Source organism: Monodelphis domestica, chromosome 4 (genome assembly GCF_027887165.1).
Source record: "Monodelphis domestica isolate mMonDom1 chromosome 4, mMonDom1.pri, whole genome shotgun sequence".
NCBI classification, from domain to species: domain Eukaryota; kingdom Metazoa; phylum Chordata; class Mammalia; order Didelphimorphia; family Didelphidae; genus Monodelphis; species Monodelphis domestica.
The window spans coordinates 140,653,127-140,669,990 of NC_077230.1; the positions used below are offsets into that span (position 1 = coordinate 140,653,127).

At 38.6% G+C, this 16,864-nt stretch overlaps 1 protein-coding gene across 5 annotated transcripts in view; it reads right to left on the bottom strand.

The window, feature by feature from the left end:
- Positions 1–16,864, bottom strand: part of LRP1B (LDL receptor related protein 1B) — a 2,480,145-nt gene that overhangs the window by 1,347,214 nt on the left and 1,116,067 nt on the right. The gene's annotated exons all lie outside the window — the stretch shown is intronic.

The window sequence follows — 16,864 nt, forward strand, 5'->3', positions numbered from 1 at the left end:
GCTTAATTAGAGCAGGGTGATTCCAGAGTTAAACTTCTTTCTTTAAAGTCAATATGGTTTCTGGGATGGTTATAGAATGGCCAGACCAATATTTTGCCTTAGCCTCTCAAGTAAAAATGGAAAAAGTGCTAATAATGAAACAAAATTAGGATTTAGATGCTTCTCATGAAGGAATTTTCTAAGAGCCAAAGTAGTGTATAATTGAAAATCTGTTACCCTAAAAAAGAACTACATTTCCTGGGAGCCCACTGACTTCTTGTCCTCACCTACTTCTTGTAGACAGAGGATATAGCGAGTGGGCAGTCCTCTTGGGCCTCTTTCTTGGGCTTGTAGCCAGCATGGTGGGGGTGTTAAGCTAAGTGTGGGGATTTTAAATGTGCTAATCAGCCATGGGCATGTGGTCTTTATTTTGTTTCCTCTTTATTCCTTGATTTCTAATGATCATTAATAAATCTCCTAAAATATATATTTTATTTATTGAGACTAATTTTAATTTTTACAGTAGATATGTAAGAAATCCAGCAAAAAGATAAGATTTCTGCAGGAACTTAAAAGTAACATTTCTTTATTCTACTGTGGAATAATGTTGGGGATTACAAATGGAAGAAAAGTTTCAAATGTATTTATTTTGGATAAAAGGATGCTGTAAGATTCTATTCTGACACTTACTGTGTAATGTCTATTTTTAGAAAGTAATTTAGAAACTGTTTGATTTAGATCCCCATTCCTAATTCAAATAATGTTCTCTTCTATACTCTTTCTTCTCTCTACCACTTATGGGGAAGACAACTTCTATGGAAGTAGATAGTTCATTCATGGAACATAGTGTAAGGGTGGTGCTTCAATTCAAACATCATCACCCTGCTTTAAGTGACTACCTTAATTATTTAAGAACACTTCTATTGAATCAATTAATCAAATGCAATAAACGAGCTGTGAAAAGCCTTTAGACTCTTTGTAAGGAATGAAAACCACTAGGCAAATTAAATACCATGAGACTTTTACAAAATGATCAGCTAAATTGGAAAAGTATTTCAATAACATCAGTCCAGAAAAGAATATAATCCAAACAAGCCCCTGAGAGGAAATCATCTGAAGCAAGAAGGAGAAGAGAAGAGCTCCTGGTTCTCTTTCCTCTTGCCAAGAAGCTGACTTTGTGAAGTTTGAATGGTTGGAGGATTTTGAAGTCCCCCACGGGCCACAAGAGTGTACCTGGAGCAGCTATGGCAAGATCTTCATGGGTATTGAGTACAGTAGGACACAAAGAGTAAAGGGAAACAGTAGGACTTTATAAGAAAACTAGCAGAAAGTTTTTTTGTAGTAGTAAGAAGAACATCGTGTGGACTCCATGAAGGACTTTCAAAAGCTATGAGATATATCTTCTGTTTTTGTCTAATCTTAAAGACACTTCTCCCAGGATTGTACTTTTGGACATGCTTTATTAAAAGGATGCTTTGATATCAACTCATTTTCTTATAGTACCTTACTAAGCACACTTCTCAAAGCTAATTAAATCTGATTGGATAATTGATATCATCTGATAATCAATGAAGAGAGTATACTGGGTAGTGCAAAGGATTGAGCATTGGGACTGAGTCAGACAGAAATATATTTTGTGCTAAAGAAAAGTCCCAAACCTTTAGAATTTTCCTTAGAAATATGAAGAAAGCAATAGTCAGTCACCCATTATGAACCTGACCTGCCAATGTGAGTGAAGGTTAGCCGAATAACACTAGAACAACTGGTGATACAAAAACATTAAAAAATGATGAAATTAGAGATTTTGAGTTTGAAATTACATGAGAAATCATAAAGTCCAACCAATTCATTTTAGAGATGTAAAAAATAATGACCAGAAGAGGTTAAATGACTTGCTTAGGGAGAGAGAACTAATAAAGGTTAAGAATAGGATTTGAACCCAAGAATTCCTGTTTCCAAGTCTAGTGCTTTATTTACTTTTTTATGCAGGCCCCCCAGGAGGAGTTCAATTTGATCTTGCCAGAATATAGTGGTTTTACCCAGGACCAATAAAAAAAGCTCTCAATACAACCTGGAGGTTGTTTTAAAGCAGAGGTAGAGATGAAAGCTATTCCTCAGATAGCTGCTTAGGAATAAACAGTCTCAGAAGCCTAGAAGCTCTTCTAGGACAGTAGCTCTCTCAAATATTAATGGTTCTGTGCTGCTTAATAGAGTTTACCTTGCTATTTTAACCAGTGGATCATTCTGGCCTTTCTGAGGTTACCTTTCTTCATTTGTTCAGTTGTATCTGACTCTTCATGACTACATTTGGTGTTTTCTAAGCAAAAATAATGGAGTGGTTTGCCATTTCATTCTCCAGCTTATTTTACAGATGAGGAAACTGAGGTAAATAAGTTTGGGTTGCCCAGGGTGACAAATCTAGTGTCTGAGATCAGATTTGAACTCAGATCTTCCTAACTCAGTTCTAATACTTTACCTGTTGCACTACCCAGCTGCCTACACTCTTCTCCATCACTGCTTCATTATATCATGTGACTATGAACTTCCTGACACTATCTTTTACTTAAACTCCTTAATTGCCCTGTACTTAATTAATCATGTGGTTACAGATTTATCTCTTGACTAATTTCACATCAATGCTTTGGATTATGTTGATCTTGGACTTCCTAAATCTGTTTCTAGGCCACTATTTTCCACTACTGCCAGATTCTAAAAGTCCTTTTATTTGTCTCACCTAGGTGCTCTGTATAGTCTAGAAAAAATATTACAACAGTTATGTAAAAATGTGTTCACTGATAGTATACACTGTGTACAACAATAATCTTTAACTTTATGTTCAAAATAAGATACTATAATCAATAAAAGGTTTTGCATTCCAAAAAGATATATAATTTATTAAAAATTATATATATATATTCATTATACTAATATACCATATATTCTAAAAACATGGACAAAAATAAAAAATAAAAAGATGACATTAAACTGAAAAAAGAAAATACTTTAGATATTGGTTTATTAATGGAACAAAGTTCCTTTTTCTCTCAACCAGAGTATTATTACTAATAACACTTTTAGTAAGAGCAATGTGATTAAATATGCTTTGTTATATTTTTAAAATCTCTTTGTGTGTCCTGGGAGACAAAGTAGACTTAAAAATAATGGGATTTTTTGTTAGTAATTAATCTTTCAGTTAATTTGATCAATCTGGTCAGCAAAGAATATGAATTCCTTTTCCTTAAGATGAAAGGTACACAATTCAATAAAGAAATAATAAGTCATAACACAAGTAAATATGAGTTTTTCAGCAGGTGTCAGGTTTTTCTGTGAAGAGATATTCCCTGAATACAATAAAAAATAGAAGCAAAAGCTAATTGTTCCTGATTTCTACCCAGAAGAAAGCTTTCACTATAAATCTTTTCTTCTTTTGTGGTTCTGCTAAAAAACAAAGATGAATAGTACACATTTGTAACATACTTCAAATTACTATTGATATTTCAATACTTTAATTGCACTTTTCAATGAATGCAGGAACAACAGGAAAGCTAGTTTGGCTAAGGCTAGAGAGGTAGGTAGGTACGTTTGTAAAGGATTTACATGTGAAACTAGGGCATTTTTATTTGATCCTATACTCCCTAAGGAGCTACTGGAATTTAGGAAAGTAGGTGACATGGTAAGGTTTATACTTTACAAAAATAAATTTGGCAAGTGTGCAGAAAATGTATGGAAAATTAAGAGTCTTCAGGCATGGAGACCCATTAGGATGAAGTAGTCCAGGCAAGAAGTGCTGAAGCACTGAACTAGGGTGTCTGCCCTGTTATTAGACAAGTGGAGAAGGATGTGAGAGGTGCTTGAAAGATAGATACCCTACAAATTTTGTCAACTGCTTGTATATGTGGAGTGAATGAAAATGATGAGTCAAAAATAATACCAAAATCAAGTACTGGGTGACTGAAAGGATGGTGGTGCCCATATCAAAAAGAGGAAAAGGGATGGGCTTTGAGGAGAAAGATAATATAATGAGACGTGTATCTTAACTCAGATATTTCTTCGAAACAAATCAAAGAAATCAAAGAAAAACTACAAAGAAACAAATCAAAGAAATCAAAGAAAAAATACAAAGAAACTCCTACTAGGAGCTTGGAACATCAGGACATTACTTGATAGAGAGAATACCCCAAGACCTGAGAGAAGAACAGCTCTAATCAGTAAAGAACTGGCGCGATATAACATCAACATTGCAGCCTTAAGTGAAACACGCCTACCAGAAGAGGGATCACTCAGCGAACCCACCACTGCATACACCTTCTTCTGGAAAGGTAGAGCCTCAAATGAAGACAGAATCCACGGTGTTGGCCTGGCCATCAAGACCAGTTTGCTCAAACAGCTGCCAGACTTGCCTGTGGGCATCAGCGAGAGGTTCATGAAGATCCGTTTGCCTCTCAGCAAAGACCGGTATGCCACAATCATCAGCGCATATGCCCCAACACTGACCAGCATAGAGGAGACCATTGGACAGTTCTACTCTGATCTGAGTGCCATCCTGCACTCAGTGCCCACAAATGACAAGCTGATACTACTGGGAGACTTCAACGCCCACGTTGACCAGGACCATGAAAGATGGAAAGGAGTGCTCAGCAAACACAGCGTGGGCAAAATAAACAACAACGGCCTACTGCTACTCAGCAAATGCTCAGAGTTCGAACTCACCATCATGAACACTGTGTTCAGAATGGCGAACAAATATAAAACAATGTGGATGCACCCAAGATCAAAACAGTGGCATCTCATTGACTACATCATTGTACGCCGGCGAGACATCCAGGATGTAAAGATCACCAGAGCCATGAGAGGAGCTGAATGCTGGACAGACCACCGATTGGTTAGAGTGACTCTTCAAATGCACATTGCGCCTCGCCATCCAAAATGCGCCCAGACAGTTCGCACATTTTACAACGTGAGTCGTCTTAGAGATCCATCTTATTTGCAAACATTCCAGTCCTGCCTGGACAACAAGCTGTCTGCCAAGGGACCACTCACTGGAAGCTCAACCGAGAAATGGAACCAGTTCAGAGACGCAGTGAAGGAAACATCAAAGGCAGTCCTAGACCCAAAACAGCAACCACCAGGACTGGTTCGACGAGAACAACACTGCTATTGAAGACCTATTGAGCAAGAAGAACAAAGTCTTTATGGAGTGGCAAAATAACCCAAACTCTGCTCCTAAAAAGGACAGATTCACGTCTCTCCAAGCCATGGCGCAGTGTGAGATCAGGAAGATGCAAGACCAATGGTGGGAAAAAAAGGCAGAAGAAATCCAGCGGTTTGCTGATATGAAAAACTACAAACAATTTTTCAGTGCCCTCAAGACTGTCTATGGGCCATTAAAACCCACCACCACTCCCTTGCTATCCTCTGACGGTGACACTCTCATAAAAGATAAAAAGGCATCAGCAACAGGTGGAAAGAACACTTCAGTCAGCTTCTCAACCAACCCTCTTCAGTCGACCAAAGCATCCTTGACCAGATCCCCCAAAACCACTCCATTGAACAACTTGATGTCCCTACTTCAATAGAAGTCCAAAAAGCCATTAAACAAATGAGTGCAGGCAAGGCACCCGGTAAAGACGGGATTCCAACCGAGGTGCACAAGGCCTTAAATGGAAAGGCGCTCCAGGCATTCCACATAGTGCTGACCAGCATATGGGAAGAGGAAGACATGCCCCCAGAACTCAGAGATGCCTCCATCATAGCCCTATACAAGAACAAAGGCTCATGAGCAGCCTGTGACAACTACAGAGGCATCTCACTACTCTCCACTGCTGGAAAGATCCTCGCCCTTGTTATACTCAACAGACTCCTGTCATCTGTTTCAGAGCAGAACCTGCCTGAATCACAATGTGGCTTCCGACCAGATCGCAGCACCATCAACATGGTCTTCACAGTGAGCCAAATGCAGGAAAAATGCCTTGAGCAGAACCTGAGTCTCTACATTGTCTTCATAGACCTGACAAAGGTGTTCGACACAGTGAACAGGGATGCATTGTGGGTGATCCTTAGCAAGCTCGGTTGCCCAGCAAAATTTGTCAAACTGATCCAGCTCTTTAATGTCGACATGACAGGGGAAGTCCTATCTGGTGGAGAGACTTCCGATCGCTGCAACATCTCCAATGGTGTGAAACAAGGCTGTGTCCTTGCTCCGGTACTATTCAACCTATTTTTCACCCAAGTATTACGACATGCTGTGATGGATCTAGACCTGGGCCTCTACATCAAATACCGACTGGATGGCTCACTATTCGACCTTCGCCGCCTGACTGCAAAAACAAAGACAACAGAGAGACTCATCCTGGAAGCTCTCTTTGCAGATGACTGTGCTCTCATGGCCCACCAAGAAAATCATCTCCAAACCATTGTGGACAGGTTCTCCACAGCAACAAAACTGTTTGGCCTGACTATCAGCCTCAGCAAAACAGAGGTGCTGTTCCAATCCACACCAGGGAGGCCAACGAACCAGCCATGCATTACAATCGACAGCACACAGCTTTCTAACATCAACACTTTCAAGTACCTGGGCAGCAGCATCGCCAACGACGGGTCCCTAGACCACGAGATCAATGCCAGGATCCAAAAGGCCAGCCAGGCACTCGGGCGGCTGCGCTGCAAAGTCCTCCAACACAGAGGTGTAAGCACTGTGACGAAGCTCAAAGTGTATAACGCAGTGGTCCTCAGCTCGCTCCTGTACGGTTGTGAGACATGGACACTGTACAGGAAGCACATGAAACAGCTGGAGCAATTCCACCAACGCTCCCTCCGGTCAATCATGAGGATCTGATGGCAGGACCGAATCACCAACCAGGAAGTCCTCGACAGAGCCAACTCCACCAGCATCGAAGTCATGGTCCTCAAAACCCAGCTACGATGGTCTGGACACGTCATCCGCATGGACCCACAGTGAATACCAAGACAAGTATTCTACGGTGAACTGTCAGCTGGACTCAGGAAACAAGGCCGACCAAAGAAGAGATTCAAGGACCAGCTAAAGTCCAACTTGAAGTGGGCTGGCATGACACCAAAGCAACTAGAACTCGCTGCCTCTGACAGAAGCAGCTGGCGAGCCCACATTAACCATGCAGCCACCACCTTTGAAGATGAGCGGCGTCGACGTCTTGTCCCTGCGCGTGAACGCCGACACCAGGCCACAACCGCCCCTCCCTAACAACTGGCGTCCCAGGCCCCATGTGCCACAAACTGTGCGCCTCAGCCTTTGGACTCCAAAGCCACATGAGGGTACACCGTAGATAAAACTGCACAAAGACAATTGTCATTCTTGATCACCGAGAGACTACCACTACTACTCTACTACTACTACTACTACTACTACTACTACTACTACTACTACTACTACTACTACTACTACTACTACTACTACTACTACTACTACTAGATGTTTCTTCATCCCATGAGATTTCTCTGGCTCAAAATGAGAAGTAGAGGAATGTGATAGAGGAATGATCCAGAGACTCTGAGGGACAGAGCCTGGAGGACATATGGAGGTTTGCATCCACAGTGGGGGATGGTGAAGGAGGCTTGGAATCTGGAGGGAAGAGGAGATTCAATAGGGAGACAGTTGATCTCTCTCTCTCTCTTGCTTGAGAAGCCAAGGATGACAGGCTGATCAGAGATTTCTCTCCTGAGCCATACAAAATCCCTCATTGATCCTAACCACCCCCCCCAAGACACCAAGAATTATGGCAAACCCTGACAAGAAGAAGAGCATCAGAAGATCTCTCACAGCTCCTGTGATACCCTGAGTCTGGACATTGGCTCTGTTGTGCTAAGACCAGGTGTCACCAAACCCTGGGCCTCTTAGAGACCAGGCTGACAAGCCCGAGCCTTTCAAGTTGGGGGGGGGGGGAGGGAGAAAGATATTTTTAGACAGATAGGGACTTTCCTTACTCTCTTTTCCTATAAATTCCAACCTGCAGACATTTTGTTTACCTTACCCCAACCACCATTTGTTAGAATAAAGTTGTCAGTTATCTTAAATTGACTTCCTTGTCATATCGAAGGGGGAGAGAGCCGATTTCTCTCTCTTTCCCCAAGGGAAAAGGTTCACCCAGTAATCAGTTATTAGAGGGGAGTAAAGGCAGGGTTAGTGGAGAGACATATTTGAAGAAAACTGAAGGGGAGAATCCATCTCACCCTCCTTCTACTTTCTGGGATCATCTGTTCTTTCTCCATTATACCCAAACCAACCCTCTAATACAGAAAGAAACCCTCACATGCTAGTACAGTACAGCAAAGGTCCACCTACTAAGGGATCCTTGCTATGTACATAAGATATACTTGAGGAACAGAGAATGGGTATCCTTAAATTGGAGGAAGAATGATTTTTCAGTGGTATTTGCACATTTGCTGCTATGGGGCCTGACTAGGAATGATCTTTAAGGCTTAAAAGCAGCTACAGGAGCAGGGAGACTGTGACTTTGAACAAATGTGGAAAGAGTGAGCAAAATCGAGGGTATTAGAGAAAATGAATGAAGATTAAGTATGGTTATATTGGAGAAAAATGCCAGAATTGCTATCATGGGGAGGATGGGATTCAGTCCATCTTTTCATCCTCCATTTGGTTGTTCACACTTCCCTTGGGTTCAGGCATGGGAGAAAAGTACGGTCTCCAAACTTTGTAACTCATTGTTATTTTTATAATTCATTTGCCATGTATTATATTCATTATTATTATTGACATACACCTAAATCCTAACCCTTCAACTAAATTGCACAGTCTCTGTAAGGATGGATCACTTACTTAGTTTAAAGCAGTGGAATAGCTTGTACTTTTTTGACCTCACTCTGTGTCTAGGGCTCAGCTATTTAAAGCCCAGAGGCATGGATTTATTTGTTTCCTAAACCAATCTTTTTTCTTTTTTTCCCCCCTTTCCTGATTCAACCGGTAAGTTATTAAACCCTCATGAAGGTATTATTTGGTATGACCACATATTTCCAGTTAAACATCTCATTAAAAGTTTATCATTATATTTTGGGAGCAGGTAAGAAGTATTGTGGGTAGAATGACAGGTCTGGAGTCAGGAAAACTCATTTTCATGAATTTAAATATTCAGACACCTACTATTTGTGTGATCCTGGGCAAGTCACTTAACCCCATTTGCCCTTGTTCCTCATCTATAAAATGATCTGGAAAAGGAAATGGCAAACCACTCCATTATCTTTGCCAAGAAAACCCCAAATGAGGTCATGAAGAGTTGCATATGACTGAAATGACTGAACAACATTATATTATGGACTTTCTGGTGAGATGATGGTGGTGAAAGAATAATTTGCATATATGTATAAGTGTATGTATATATATATATATACATATATGTGTGTATTTGTGTATATATGCAAATATCACTCCCACCCGAAAATAAACAGCAGCTTAGAGGAAGACATGAAACATGACAATGAAAAATTTGATAATCATAGTATAGTGGCTTGTATTCAGTGAATAAGGAGCTATTAGTCCCTAGGATTATAAGATTACAAATTTAGAGTTAGAAGGGAATTTAGAATTTATGTAGTACAATGTACTCATTTTACAAATGAGAAAACTGAGGCCTATAGAAGTTAAATGATTTGCCTATTGTCACACAGGTAATAAGTTCTAAAATTTAACAGTAAGTACTGGCAAAAGAACAAATGGGACTTTGGATCCACTGATGACAAATCAATCAATGTGTGTGCATAGTGTGGCTATAGGTTATGAAAAGGTAGAGAGAAGGAAGAAGAGGCATAATGATAGAAGGAATTTTTGCTAATGGCTATGACTGCTGGTACCAAGCAAATGTATGTTTTAGAATTATTGATATTGAAGAGGAGTCACCAATTAACAAGCATGACCCAGATGCCAGGATAATAGTGAGATTGAATTGGCATTGGGCTGACCCACTTGGCATCTGTAATGAAATTCAATTGAACTACCTTAAGCTCCCATATGTGGAAGGAAGAGTAGTTGGTCTGGAGTATTTGTATATGGTCGGGCTTGGTACTATGACTAACTGGTGACCAAACATTATATCTTGGCAATGACTGAAATATCTGTCATTCTGATGAGAAGTAAGAATTCCTATGAAGGGAAAGCTTTAGTGATAAAGATAAAGCCCCTGTCTCCATGGGGCTACCACATGGATCAAACTCAGATTTTTGTTGCTTGGGCTAAATTGGTGAGACACTGTTTGGTAAATAAGTTGTTTAAATCAAATGTTTCCCTTAGTATTGTGGCAGGTATAAGCTTTGAAACCTTGGAAAGAAAACTGAAGCAGAAGGAGGGGCAAGACAGGGGAGAAAAGAAACCTATTCTTCATCAAAATCTGTCCTAGTTGGTTTTAATCAAAATAGTCATCAAGCTTGTGAAGTTACAAATGACTTACTGAAGGCAGAACACTTAAAATGTTAGCTCTGAGATGTTTTATTGCCATGGATGCTTATGTAAGGATTTTTGCTAATTATTCACCATTGGCTCGCCTGTTCAGACAAATGGGCAGAACTGAGCAGAAGGTCAAGACTTGGTGCCAAATTACCACTAAAAAACCTAGAAGCTCTAGAAATCATCAAGTCTTAATGGCATAATCCCCTTATTCCATTTAATGATGGATGTTAGTAAAGGCTACATGAAGCTGATCCCTCTACACTTGCATTGTCTCAAATCTCTACACTACTGATTGCATTATCACCTTCCCTGTCTATGTGCCACTTGGAAAAGTCTTATCTTCTTAGATAATGAGGATAAAAGACTGCCAGGGATAAATGTGATGCTAAAAGTAAGGTCTTAGAGCATTTTATCTTCAGAGACAGTGGATAGTTTTCCCAAAGGAAAAACTATAATGCACATTAGATGACTTCAGTCAACAAATGGATACTTACATCAATATTTGGCGAAATATAATAAACATTAACCTTCCACTCACAGGAGTTCAGAATACAAAGAAAGTATTCAGGGGGCATATTAAACTCAATGGACAGAGGGTGAGATAGAAACCTTCACAACAAACTTCTTATTTGAATTAGATGGAGAAAGAGCAATTTTATCCTCCCTCTGACAAGGGACAGAAAATATTATCCCCAAGCAATTTCTGAGGTCTACACTAGAGTGTTATGGGATTAAAAAGTGAGAATGGGGATGCTCCTTATTTTAAATATTAGGCCAATGCTCCATTTTGTGAGATGGGATGAGAAAAAGGAGTGAATGGAGAGAGTTTTGGAAATATGGTAGAACTGTGGCAGCAAATCAGATTCACAGGATACACCATTTAGGTGTGGTAAAGAAATATTTGTACTCATGTTCTAAACTGATATTAAATGCTTACATGCAACTGGAGAGAAAGGTAGTACCTGGGCTCCAAAAGGGGGAGAAAGAAACACAAAAGGATGAAGTTTACTGAAGAGGATGCAGTTGTTTAAAGGAATACACTATATGGCTCTCAGAGCAAATAACTGTTAAACATATATCTTAAATACCTTTACATCTTCCTTACTATCATTTTGTAAAAGTACACTGAAAACATTCCATTTACCAAATTCTTTCATCCTCTTTGCCTTTCCCTCCAAATTAAAAAAAAAAATGTCGCATTCACCTTCTTATGTCTAGCAAAAAAAAAAAAAATAGGACTTAAATGGGATATTATGACAATGGATAAACCAAATGTAGGCCAACAGGGTATGTTTGTAAAGGAGTATATTTACTCCATTTAGAGGAGAAAATTGGATTCTATTGGAAGAAAACAATTATTTTCCTCCAAAGGAATACTGAAAAAAATTTTTCAAAGAGGAATCAGAATTCTTATTACTTTTTTATTACATGTAAATTCTGCAAATGTATGTTACAGGAAAGAAAATCAGTGTGAAATTAGAAGTGAGAATGAAGTACCTTAGCAATTTGAAAAGAAAAGTAATGTAAACATCTCTGGGAAGGAGGGCACTAACAAAATGTGAGATAATATGAAGATTAATCTGTGAAAACCTAAGAGTAGATTAGATAAAAGAAACTACTCCTAAATATTGTGAAGAAAAGAATGAACTAGATATAAAATATTAGTGAGGGGAAGCTATTTTAAAAGGAAAAAGGAATATATTATTCAAAAAAGATAATGAATTATGGATAAAACTGAACTAAACTAAATTTTAAAATGCAGACTGAAATATTATCAGATAAGGTGAAGAAGACATAAGGTCCATATCAGCACTAATCTCTTTTTAAAAATATAAACAAAAAACATTCATAAGCTATTGGGACTGCCCCCTAGAGTTTAACTATTTTGTGTGTGAATGGGTGTGTCTATGTAAAACATCTTTTTTGAAAGTACATAAAAGGTTTAAAAGTAAGGAGACACCAAACCATACCATTAGAGAGAAGATAATAACTTAGTTGATAAATTATGAAATGAAGGAGGCAGCTAAGTGGTTTTAGTACATTGGCATAGTGCATAGAATTCTGGGTCTCGACTCATCTTCTTGAGTTCAAATCTGACTCCAGACACTTAATAGCTGTGGGACTCTTGGCAAGCCACATAATCCTGTTTGCCACAGTTTCTTCATCTGTAAAATGAGCTGAAGAAGGATATGTAAAACCACTCCAGAATCTTTGCCCAAAGAACCCAAAATAGAGTAAAACAAAACAAAACTCAGACATGATTAAAAACAAAACAAAAATTAAAAAAAAAATGAAAATACAACTGAACATGCCGGATTTGGAGTCAGGAAGACTCAAGTTGAAATCCTTCCTTTGATAATTACTAGCTATGTAACCATGGGTAAATAATTGATTCTCTCTTAGCCTAAGTTTTCTTCTGTAAAATTAGAGGTATGGAACTTTTTAGATGCCATACAGCTCTAAATTTATGATCTTATAATAATAGCTAATGTTCATGAAGTTAATCATTTTAGATTTATACCTTATAAATTGTAACTAATTCTCTTCCAAAACCCAACCCTAGATTATTACCCCCCTTCTGTGTTTTTACTATTGTGCTGTTGCTGAAAAAAACTTTACATTCCCTCATTGGCCATGGGGCTGATGGGAATTGTAGTATTTTTTTCCAATTGGAAGCAGAAACTAGGAGGTAAATTTTGCTCTGGACAGAGAGAAGTTACAGCTTGATGTATTCTCATGATTCTTCACTTGTTCTTTCCAGCTAGGAGAAATTACACCTGCCATCAGTCAACTTGTTAATACATACACAGAGTTATGCTTACTGATTCACTGAAACATGTCAATTCAAATAGGCCATTACTGGATTCATGTTATAGTTCAGAAACTGTTGTTCAGGGTTAGATCCACTAATCCACCTAATTGCCTTATTAGTATGTCAATCCTTCTATACTTCTCTCATATCATTAATTCCATCGTCCCATCCAAAATTCATCTCTCCTCAAGGTATCTGCATATACCACAAACCCTTTTTCTTAGAAGACTTCATTTCATATTTAAATAAAAAGATGTAGAGAATCCCTAGCCAATTCCCTTTCCCCTCAAAATTCTGTACCTTGTATTCCTTAAATATTATCTTTTGTACTGCCCTATTTTGTCCATCTCAGGGAAAGGAGTAGTTCTCCTTCCCAAGACCAACCTTTCTACTTGTGTCCTTGATCTTGTCTTCTACCATAGTTTGCCTCTTTTCTCAGCCTTTGCAATCTGGATCCTGCCACTACCACTTGATTTAAAACACTCTCTTTAAAATCAACAGTGATCTTTTTATTGCTAAATCCAATTGCCTCTTCTCAGTCCTTATCACTTTTACCTTCTCTTCTACAGAGAAGAACAAACAGTATTGACCATGCCCCTTCTCAAGGATGTATTTGTCTTCCTGGATTTTTGTATTATCTCCTGGTTCTCCAACTGATTGATTCTTCTTTTTCTTTTGTAGAATACCATCTCATCCCCTAACTACGTATATATCAAATAGCTATTTTTTGAATCCCTTTCTTTCTCTGCCCTTGTAATGATTTCATTAATTCCCAGGAATTTAACTATTTCCTCTTTTCAAATGACTTTAAAATCTACATATGCAGTTTTCATCCCTTTTCTGATCTTTTCTATATCTCTAATTACTTGCTATTTATCTATCCCTTGATTTTCTGTATGCATCTCTAAGTCAACATTTTCAAAATGTTGTTATTTTTCATTCATGTCCAACTCTGTTACCCTGTGGACCATACTGTCCATGGGATTTTCTCAGAAAATATACTGAAGTGGTTTGCCATTTCTTTTTCCAGGGGATTAAGTCAAACAGTGATCAAATGACTTCCTCCAGGCATCTTACTGATTCTAAGTCGAGCAATTGAAATACTGAGCCACCTAAGCTGCCTATTTCCAAAATATAATTTATTAACTTCTCCCAACTAAATCCATATCCCTCCTAATTCTCCTATTTTTATAAAGTATACTACCATTCTTCTAATCACCTATGAAGTAAAGGGTCCATCTTACTGCATCCACTCTTACATTTCATTTATCTTTTCTATCCAATCAGCCCAGCCTCTTGCTTCAAATCAGAAATATTTCATATTGGCATGGGCATTGTACACCCAGAAACTCAGACAAACTATTATCATGTAAATTCCTTTGCTCCCTTACATCCTCATGACTCCTAGCCTAAAACATTCAGTGACCCCTATAGGACTCTGACATGATTGTCCTCCTTTGATCCTCCTTTAGATTTAAGATAGACAGAGAGATGCACCTCCAGACTACACCTCGATTCTATCAGGCTGTATCTCAGATATGTCGGTTCCTTAAAACCAAAGAATCTTTTATGAGGGCCATTCCCTATGTCTCCAGGCAGACCCCAGTCAGATAATCAAACCCCTGACTGAATGCCTGAGGGTTTACCACTCTAGAGTCCTGACAACACCATGACATAGCATCTGTTGTAAAGGATATAAAATCCCCAGAACTGATGTCGTCTGGGGGACAGCTTTTCCATCCATGCTGTCCTCCCAAGGAGCAGCCTTCCATCTTGATGTTCCATCTGTACTATCCTCCTGGCCATTCTCAACATTACTTTTTAAATTAATAAATTTCTCTTTTTATTTTTAAGCTAAGTTTTGGAGTCTTGCATTCTTGCAGAAAGGTATCCTTCGCAAACTGGAGGGGTACACCTCTTCACCTCCACAGCAATATCATTCTCCTTTTCACTGATAGTGCCACTCTCACTCAGGCCTCAAATACCTCCCGCCTAGATTACTAAAATAGTCTCTTAATTATTGTCTCTTGGCATGTGTCTCTTCTCTCCAGTATATTCTCACAAAGGTGGCAAATTGATAGTCCAACCAAACAGAACTGATTATATCAGTGCCCTGCTTAACAAAGTTCAGAGGCTCCCTATTGCCTCTAAGATAAAATATAAATGTATCAATTTTTATGTAAACCCTTTCACAATTTGACTCCAATTTACCTTTTGAGGACCAGTAAACATTATTTTTTCCTTTGAATATTCTATGCTTTAGCCAAACTGGCCCATTTACTGTTCCTTGTATCCTACTTTCCACTTTCTGCTACTATTCCCTTGCATAGGCTGTCCACACATCTGGAAGGCTCTTCACTGGGGCTTATAGCAACTCCTAACTTTTTTAAAGTCTTAGCATAAGTGTAACCTCCTAAAAAGAGTCCTTTTCTGAGTCATCTGTGAAGATTAAATTTAACTCTCTCCTAATTGTGAAAATGAAATTAATGAACTTTCTCCTGATTATGAAAATTAAATTAATTCCCCTGGCCATTTTTAGATTTAATTACCAAAAGTGCAAACATACTACTTAAAAATTGAATGGTGAGATCTGTCCATTTTTAGATTTAATCACCAAAGGTGTAAACATCTCATTCACATTTGAGTGGGGGAGGTCTGTGACTCACTTGTGTAATAGTGGGTGATGAATCAGAATTAAACTAACTGCCCCTGGGAAGTCCTAAAGCAAAGCTTCAACTGTGATTGGTAAACATAAAATTAGGGGAAGGTGAGAAAAAAACACCATTCATAAGCAAAGGATAAACTATGGGAGTAGAAACACCGAGAAAAAGCAACTGCCTGAATACAGAGGTTGAGGGGACATGACAGAGGATAGACTCTAAATGAACACTCTAATGCAAATACTATCAACAAAGCAATGGGTTCAAATCAAGAAAACATCTAATGCCCAGTGGACTTACGCGTTGGCTATGGGGGGTGGGGGGGGGAAAGAAAATGATCTATGTCTTTAATGAATAATGCTTGGAAATGATCAAATAAAATATATTAATAAAAAAAAATTAGGGGAAGGCACAGGAAGTGATGCAAAAAAAAAGTGTTTTTAAAAGGGAGTTACAACTTCCTAAGTGGAGTTTTTTTACTTGGAGTTCTGAGTTTGAGTTAAGACTGGAGAAGAATCTGCTAACTGGACCTGAGACCCTGTTTCTGATGAGGCTGCTTTTAAATCTCTTCCTTTTGAACTGGCATGTGGTAAATGAAAAGGTTGACTCCTTTCCTGGATATTTTCTAGCCTCAGGAGAGACCTACCTCTTGAGAGAGTTTTCCCCAGGTCCTTGGCTTTGCAGGGACCAATTGAAACTAACTTTCCCTGCCCTGGTTGAGCCAGCATCCAAGAGCAAATTACTTAGCACTTAGGCTAGATATCTTATCCTAACCTCCCTATGATTTTCTTACTTCATTCTTTCTATATTTTGTAAATAAATTATAAATAAATCTCTTTGGAATTAATATAAATTCCTGGCAACCCTATTCTTAAATAATCCAGTCCAACCTTTTTAATAAATAACACCTTTCCCCCTTACACTTCCAATTGCAGATGTTCTTAATACCAACTGAAATTACTTTGTATTTACTTATTTCTA